Here is a 7383-nt window from a genome sequence, read left to right as displayed (position 1 = left end):
CGGTAGCATAAGGTCTGTTGGTCTTTCAGGAGGATGCCTAGAGTGGAACAACTGGGTCAAATGGAATTGCTAGTTTCTTTATTTTATTTTTTGCTATTGAGTTTATTTATTTTTATTTATTGAATATATTTGTTCAGTATTTTTTGAATTTTAGAGAAATATTTCTGAGATGAATACATAGCATGAGATTAATAATAGATTGCACAATGTAAATAAAATACATTTATAAACTTACATGAATATAACAATAAAAATTGTCCAAAATAAAAATGAAGAATTTACAGATCAGTCATATAATAGTTTACTCTGTTCCAAAATCAAGAAACTTATATTCATGAAATTAGAATTCTCAAAGTAGAAAGGGGTAGGCAATAAATATTTAAAGATTTAAAATTTCTGAATATAGTTGAAATAATAGCACATTTCTAAGAAAAATGAACCTTTTGCACAAGAAATTTGAATAATATCATACCAAGATACACAATAAAATTGTCCAAAACTTATTGTAAAGAAAAAAAATCATTAAATCATACACATATAAAAAATTAGCTCTGGAAGAATAAAATTGAATAACATCTTGTTTCATATTAAAAAGAAAAAAGAGACCAAGTGTGTAAAAAACTAGACTAATTAATTCAAAGGACTAAAGAAAAAAAAAAGATCTGTCCTCATTGAATTTTATACTTAGCCAACATACCTTTGAAAACTAAAAATAAAATATTTTCTAGATATACAAACTCCAAATATTCTAATACCTCCAGATGCAGGATATAGGAAATAATAAAGTGCATAATCCAGAAGTCAAAAACTGCTGTATGGTCCTGGATAAAGAATATAGAGCTCTCAAAATGATAGTTATGCAGGACTATGTAAAATATATTGGATGAACCCACTTAAAAGGTCATTGAAGATTTCTACAAAATAGTATCAACCTTATGTTAGGTTATATACATATTTTCTGGTTTCTTAGAATTTTTTTTTGCATTAAATTTTTTTTATGTATTTAGTACAAGATCTACAGAGTCTATAGGGTCTTATACATAGATTAGACTTAAAGTGATCTTCTGGTTTTCAGCTTCCCAAGCACTGGGATTACAGGTTTGTGCCACCATGCCTAGTCTCAGTTGTCTCAGTGTGCCCCTACTTCTTCCTCAATGAATGATTTTTAAGTATGTTCTTGCATTACTTTTCTTACAAGTCTTTGTGAAGCAAGTGGTGTAGCCTTTTTACAGATGAGGAAGCCGAGGTTAGAGGGAGTCCAGGAACTTGCTCAGGGGTCACAATGAGTCCTCACTAGTTCCATCATTGTCCCAAATACCACCTCAGGATATTAATGCTGACTGTCACATCCAGAGGAACTTCAGTCCTACACAATGATATAAATATCTACCTCTGAAATCTCAGGGATGGTAGGAAGGGGAAAAGAAGAAGAGGAGCATCTGAAGGCATTCTTTGCCAGGAACTGCTCCTGGTTTCTGCAAAGCTTGAACATTTTGTGGTATGAGGGAAGTTTCTTTCTTATCATAACATCTCTGCAGCTGTGTTTTCCCAACCTCCCTGACCCATGATGCAAAGTTTCCATTTCTGAATCTGCTATATCACGTGGCCTTAGAGAAGACAGTGTGCCAGGTATGCACACACATACGCCCCCCCACATTATATATATATATATATATATATATATATATATATATTCAATAACTCATAGCAAACCACATAAAGACATCCTGTACAGTGCATGTAATTGGCATATGGTGCTGATTACATATATCGACTGTAAAACTGAAAAAGATGTAGCTATAAAACTTCCAAAGTTTAAGCAAAAACAAAAAGGCATACAAGAATGATAAGGGTTGATCTTGTTTAAATTTTGTTTCAGTCAGGTGATAAAGTCAACCCAAGACTCAACCCAAGAAGTGAGTCAGGTCTAAAAAATTGAAGTTGGCTGGCTGGAGGAAGCATTTTCTGTTATAAGAGAAGACTCAAAAACTTCTACCAAAAGACTGCTAAGATTAATAAACAAAGTCAGCAATGTAGCAGAATGAAAAATCAACACACAAAACTGATAGTGTTCCTGTACACCAAAATGGACCCACCAAGAAAAAAAAGTAGGAAAGAAATATCCTTCATAATAGCTTCAAGAAAAATTAAATACTTAAGAATTAACTTAACCAAGGAAATGATAGACCTCCACAATAAAAACTTCAGCACTCTGGAAAAGGAGATCACAGAGAACATAAAAAATGGAAACTATTCCCTATTCCTGGATAGACAGAACCAATACAGTGAAAATGACCAGGCTTCCAAAGCTGACTTAACTTCATCCCAATCAAAATACCAACAGCAGGGCTGGGGATAGCTCAGTGGTCTAAGCACTTGTCTGGCAAGTACAAGGTCCTAAATTCAATCCCTGGTACTGCATGCCATGCCAGCCCCCAAACCCAAGATACGGTGGCACACGACTGTAATCCCAGCACCAGGGAGGCTGAAATGGAAGGATCACTATGAGTCCAAACTGCATTGCAAGACCCTGTACCAATTTTTTTTTTAATACCAACAGCATTCTTCCCAGAACAAGAGAAAACAATCCAAAAATTTTTATGAAACCAGAAGAGACCCAGAATAAACAAACCTGCATAAAAGACCAAAGCAGGAGACACCATAATCCCAGCTTTGAAGTTATATTACAAGGTCACTGTAGTGAAAACAGCACAATTTCTTGAAAGCAAGTGGTAATATTCAATCATATGTCCAAACTTACATAACTATATCTTTTACTCTGAGCAACAGATTTGATGATAAAAAATAGATAATATAGCAACCATTGTTAATCAGCTATTCTTGTTTTGAAAATCTATAACATATGTACTGTTGTATGTTAACCTGTTTCTGTCTTTGTTTCTGATTTTTTTCTCTTGCTTTTGGTTTTACTCTTCACAAAAAAATAAAATTATAATTTAAGAAAGCACAATTGGCTCACAAATAGACATATGAATAAGAGGAACAGGGCTGAAGATGCAGAAACAACCCCAGACATATTCAGGTATTTGATCTTTGACAAGAAGACAAAAATATACACAGAGGAAAGATAGACCTTTTAATAAATGATATTGGAAACATTGACTATCCACATTCAGAAGATTGCATCTCAACCTTTCTGTCTCACCATGTGCTAAGCTAAAAACAAACTGGATCAAAGATATAAATGTTAAAAGAGAAACACTAAATCTGCTGGAAGATAAAAATAGGTAATACGCTTGAAGACATACAAAGAGGTAAAGACTTTCTGAAGAGAACAGTGGTGGCATAAGAATCCACAGATGTGATCATATTAAATTAAAAAGCTACCACACAGCAAAAGAAGCCACTAACAGGGGTAAACCCTTTGCCAGCGACATCTTGGACAGAGGACTAATATATGGAATATATAAGGAACTCAAAGAATTAGACCTTTGAAAATAAAAGACCAAATAAAAAATGGCCAACTGAAATGAATAGATGCTTCTCAGATGTACAAGCTACCAATGAATATATGAAAAATGTTCAACATCATTGGTTATTAGAGAACTGTAAGGGAAAAAGAAGCCACAATGAGATTCCATCTCACTAAAGAAAGAATGGCTATCATTAAGAAATCAAATAATAACAAATGCTGGTGAGACTGTAGGGAAAGATGAACCTTTTAACATTGGTGGTGGAGATGTAAACTGATACAACAATTACAGAAATCAATGTGGAGACTGCTCAAAAAAATGTAAACAGAGGGCTGAGTACAAGTCTGAGAGTAATCCAGGAAGCTGGAAGCCTGACTGAAGGCAAAGTCAAGGAAAGGACTTGATAGGATTGATTCAGTGCTTCATCTTGTGAGACAAGGCTTGCATGGGGAATAGCAGAGCTCTTTACTTGAAATTTTAGTTTCAGCAGAGCTTTGCTCTGGAGACAAACAGCAGACTATCAAACCAGGAATCAAGAGCCATGGAGCTCAGAGTTCCCAGTGAGGCACCAGTTCATCAGGGAGGCCCCCTGGCTTCTCAGGAGGGAGATCAGATGCCCCATCTCACCCTTGGACATTCCTGGGAAGGGAGCTGAGATGCCACCACTGTGCTCTGTGCTGGAGAGTTCATTACTTCTTCTGGGAAGAAGAGACTTCCTGGAGGAAGTGTTGGGGATGAACAGGCGGGGGGCACAGTCAGTTCTCTGTATCCTCGCTTCTACTCCTGTGGATTTAACCAACCATGGATTGAAAACAGGAAGGTGAAAAATAGTATATGAATAAGAATATGTTCTTGTCTTTATTCCCTAAACTAAACAGTATAACCATTTCCATCTTATTAAGTGTTTGGAGATGAATTAAAGTATATGAGAGGAGGATGCGCACACGTTATATGCAAATAGAATACCATTTTATACAAAGGAGTTGAGAATCCAAGGGTTTTAGAATTCACAGGATGTCCTGGACCAATTCACATTGATACTGAGGGATGACACAGAGGAAGGGCAGTAGGAGGGGAGAGGGACAGCTAGAGGAGAGCATGGTACTGGGACACTACCATACTGCCTGTGGGGAGGGCTTGGGTTTGCTTGGCCATGTCAAAGGGTAGAGAACAGAGAGGGCATGAAATAAAGCTGAGAAGTTATGTTGAGGTCAGATCAAGAGCCAAATAGAGAAGCTTTCATGGTATTCAGTAAATAATGGTGATCCATTGACAGATTCCAGGCAGGGCAGTGTTATGACCAAGCTGTTCTGTATGAAGATGGAATCAAAGGATGGGGAATGGCCTGGCAGTAGATGGGCAATAGAGAGCTGCTACTGTTACATTTTAGTGGAAAATCAAATGAAAGATTTGGACTCAGGAAAAATGTATTTTGATTCTTGCCTCTGTAATTTATAGTGCTGTAATCTTGGGAAGGTTATTTAAGTTCTCCAAACCTCAGTCTTTCTGTTACTAAAGTGGGGGGGGGGTAGGAAGAAAACTTGCCCTACCTTGCTTGCTCACTGAAGGTCTGCAGTGAATATGAGGTACTTGGCACAGGGTTTGGCATAGGACAATGACAGGGGACAGGCATAGTGTTGCAGAAAACTAACATCAAACCAAATGGGAGATTGTGCACGGAGGAGTGAGAAGGCAACTCTTATTGTGCTAGTGGGCTGGGGAACCCACATGTTTAAATCACCAGGCCAGAGTCAAATTTGAGTTCTGTTTAAATATAATTTGTGAGCAGAAAGTATGAAGCTGATAGCCAGGTATTGCATGATTGGGTATTGGATACATGGATTCTGTGAATGAACCATTCTGGGAGGGGAGAGGTCTGAGCTGAATAGGTAGAGTTCAGTGGGTTCTTGATTGGGCAATCTGTCCCAGCCATGAAGTTCTTGAAGCAAGTTGAAACCAATATATATTTTCTTAACTAAGGAAAAACACAAGCTGGACACAGTCAGGTTGACCCAGTGTGTTATCAAAGAGAAGTAGACAGTCAAGGTAGGGGCCAACGAAATAGTTCAGCGGATTCAAGCACCTGCAAGCAGGTGCAGGGGCCCGGGTTTCAATCCCCAGGCCTGCGCCTGCTGTGCCAGCCCCACCCCCGGGGAATGCTGAGATGGCAATTGAGATCGGGCGTGGTGGGGCACACCTGTAATCCCATCTCTTGGGAGGCTATGAACAGACAGATCACTATGAGTCCAATCTAGTAGTGAGACCCTGAACACCCTGTAGACCCTTCCCTAAAATACAAAAACAAGAAAGCAAACAAAAAAAGACAGTCAAGGCTGACGAAATTTAGCAGGCTAGTTACATGACAAGATGTATGAGCGGTCACAGGCTATGAATGGATTCTTAACTTTTGCTATAAAATATCTTCGTCTGCTCTTCTATAAGTGTGCCCTTATAGTAGCATCAGGGAGGGGTCCACTCAAATTGGAAGGCAGAAAATAAGGCTCGGGCAAGCAGCCCGAAAGAAACAATGAGACGCATGAATAAAATCCTCTCTTCTTGGGGGCTTCTGGAGCTCAGGTCTGGAAAGTGTGGCTTGAGGGGGTCAACCCAGTTTGAAACCAGTTTACTGCAGCCTGAAAACTAGGAATCAGCTTTCCTCATTGAAAGTGTAAAAAAAAAAAAAAAACAAAAAAAAAACAAAAACAAACAAACAAACAAACAAAAACCCCAAAAAACCAAAAAAACCCCCCCAAAAAACAAAAAGAACAAAAATCCAAACAAAAAGATGTGGCGGAGAGTACATGCAGCATGCACAGCTGTGCTGCTTGCTTTCTGGCCCTGCATAGACAATGTTCACTGGACTCTCTTTCAGAGCAAAGCACATGGCTAAGCAAATATAACTGCACACAGAAGGTGCCCATGGCCACCGTCCTCTGGGCGCAGGAGCCTGAAACCCTGTCTGCAGGCCTGAGGCTGCTGCTGCTCTAGGAGGCTTCACCCCCAGTGTTGTCCCACATGCGCTTGGCTCCTCGGGCCTGCTCTCGGGGCCTGTCGTCATTCCCCATCAGCATCTGACTCTTGCTACAGAGGAGTACTGTGGGAATCTCCAGTGTCTGAAAACATGTGCAGGACACGAAAGTGGAGGAAAGGCATTAGTATCTACACAGTATTTTGGAGAAGAGTCATAGCATCCTTGCAGAAAGTTTTCTTTGCATAAAGGATAAGGCAGCAAGAAAGGAAGTCCCAAGGGCATCCTATGACCGTGTTACAATGCTGGGGCTCATTTGGGGTAGAACAGATTTGTTGATCAGAGACTTAAAGAAACCAGATATTTAAACTACAGCTATAAAATACATGACATAATGGAAATGGAGAAACATTTCAGTAAAAAAAATGCAAAATAAAAAGCAAGAGCAAAGGGCTACTAAATCAGATCCAAGTGGGTTGGATGGGTTTTACAATAACAAGAATCAACAATCGTATTTTCCCTTAGAGTGCCAGGTCCAAGTGTATCTTTAGAAATAAATTTTAACACACATTATTTTAAGCTTTTATGATGACTTGACTTAATTCTTTTTAATGTATTTGGTACAGGGTCTCACTATGCAGTGCAGACTTCCAGTGAATTTTTTTACAAAGTTTTATTGATAAACATAAAGCAATGAGACAGTTTCAAATCAAACCGAAAGTACAGTTTCAACAAGTAATACACTGCATATATTCTTCTTAGTGGTTAATCGCTGTACAATATGCAGACTTGTGCTTCTACTTACAAACACCATTAGAACAAATCATTCTATTCATTAAGAGAATGCAACTATATACCTATCCCAACCACTTTGAATACACAGATACAAAATGGACATTCATAGTCATATCCCATTTTTTTAAGTTCCGTTGTTGAATATTATAGGTGTGTAAACTCAGCAAAATATTCTAAAAGAGTCCA

General features: G+C 38.4%; 1 long non-coding RNA gene across 1 annotated transcript in view; it reads right to left on the bottom strand.

Moving 5' to 3' along the window:
- Window positions 1–5185: 5185 nt before the first annotated feature.
- The window catches only part of LOC111812069, a 33787-nt gene continuing 31589 nt past the window's right edge, over window positions 5186–7383 (bottom strand). The window contains exon 5 of the long non-coding RNA XR_002817661.1: window positions 5186–5409. This is a non-coding gene — a long non-coding RNA (uncharacterized LOC111812069). The remainder of the gene's footprint in view (window positions 5410–7383) is intronic.

Source organism: Octodon degus, unplaced genomic scaffold (assembly GCF_000260255.1).
Source record: "Octodon degus isolate 3935 unplaced genomic scaffold, OctDeg1.0 scaffold00111, whole genome shotgun sequence".
Classification (NCBI taxonomy): Eukaryota; Metazoa; Chordata; class Mammalia; order Rodentia; family Octodontidae; genus Octodon; species Octodon degus.
Note: the sequence above shows the minus strand (reverse complement) of the source record. Positions and strands in the feature narration are given on the sequence as shown.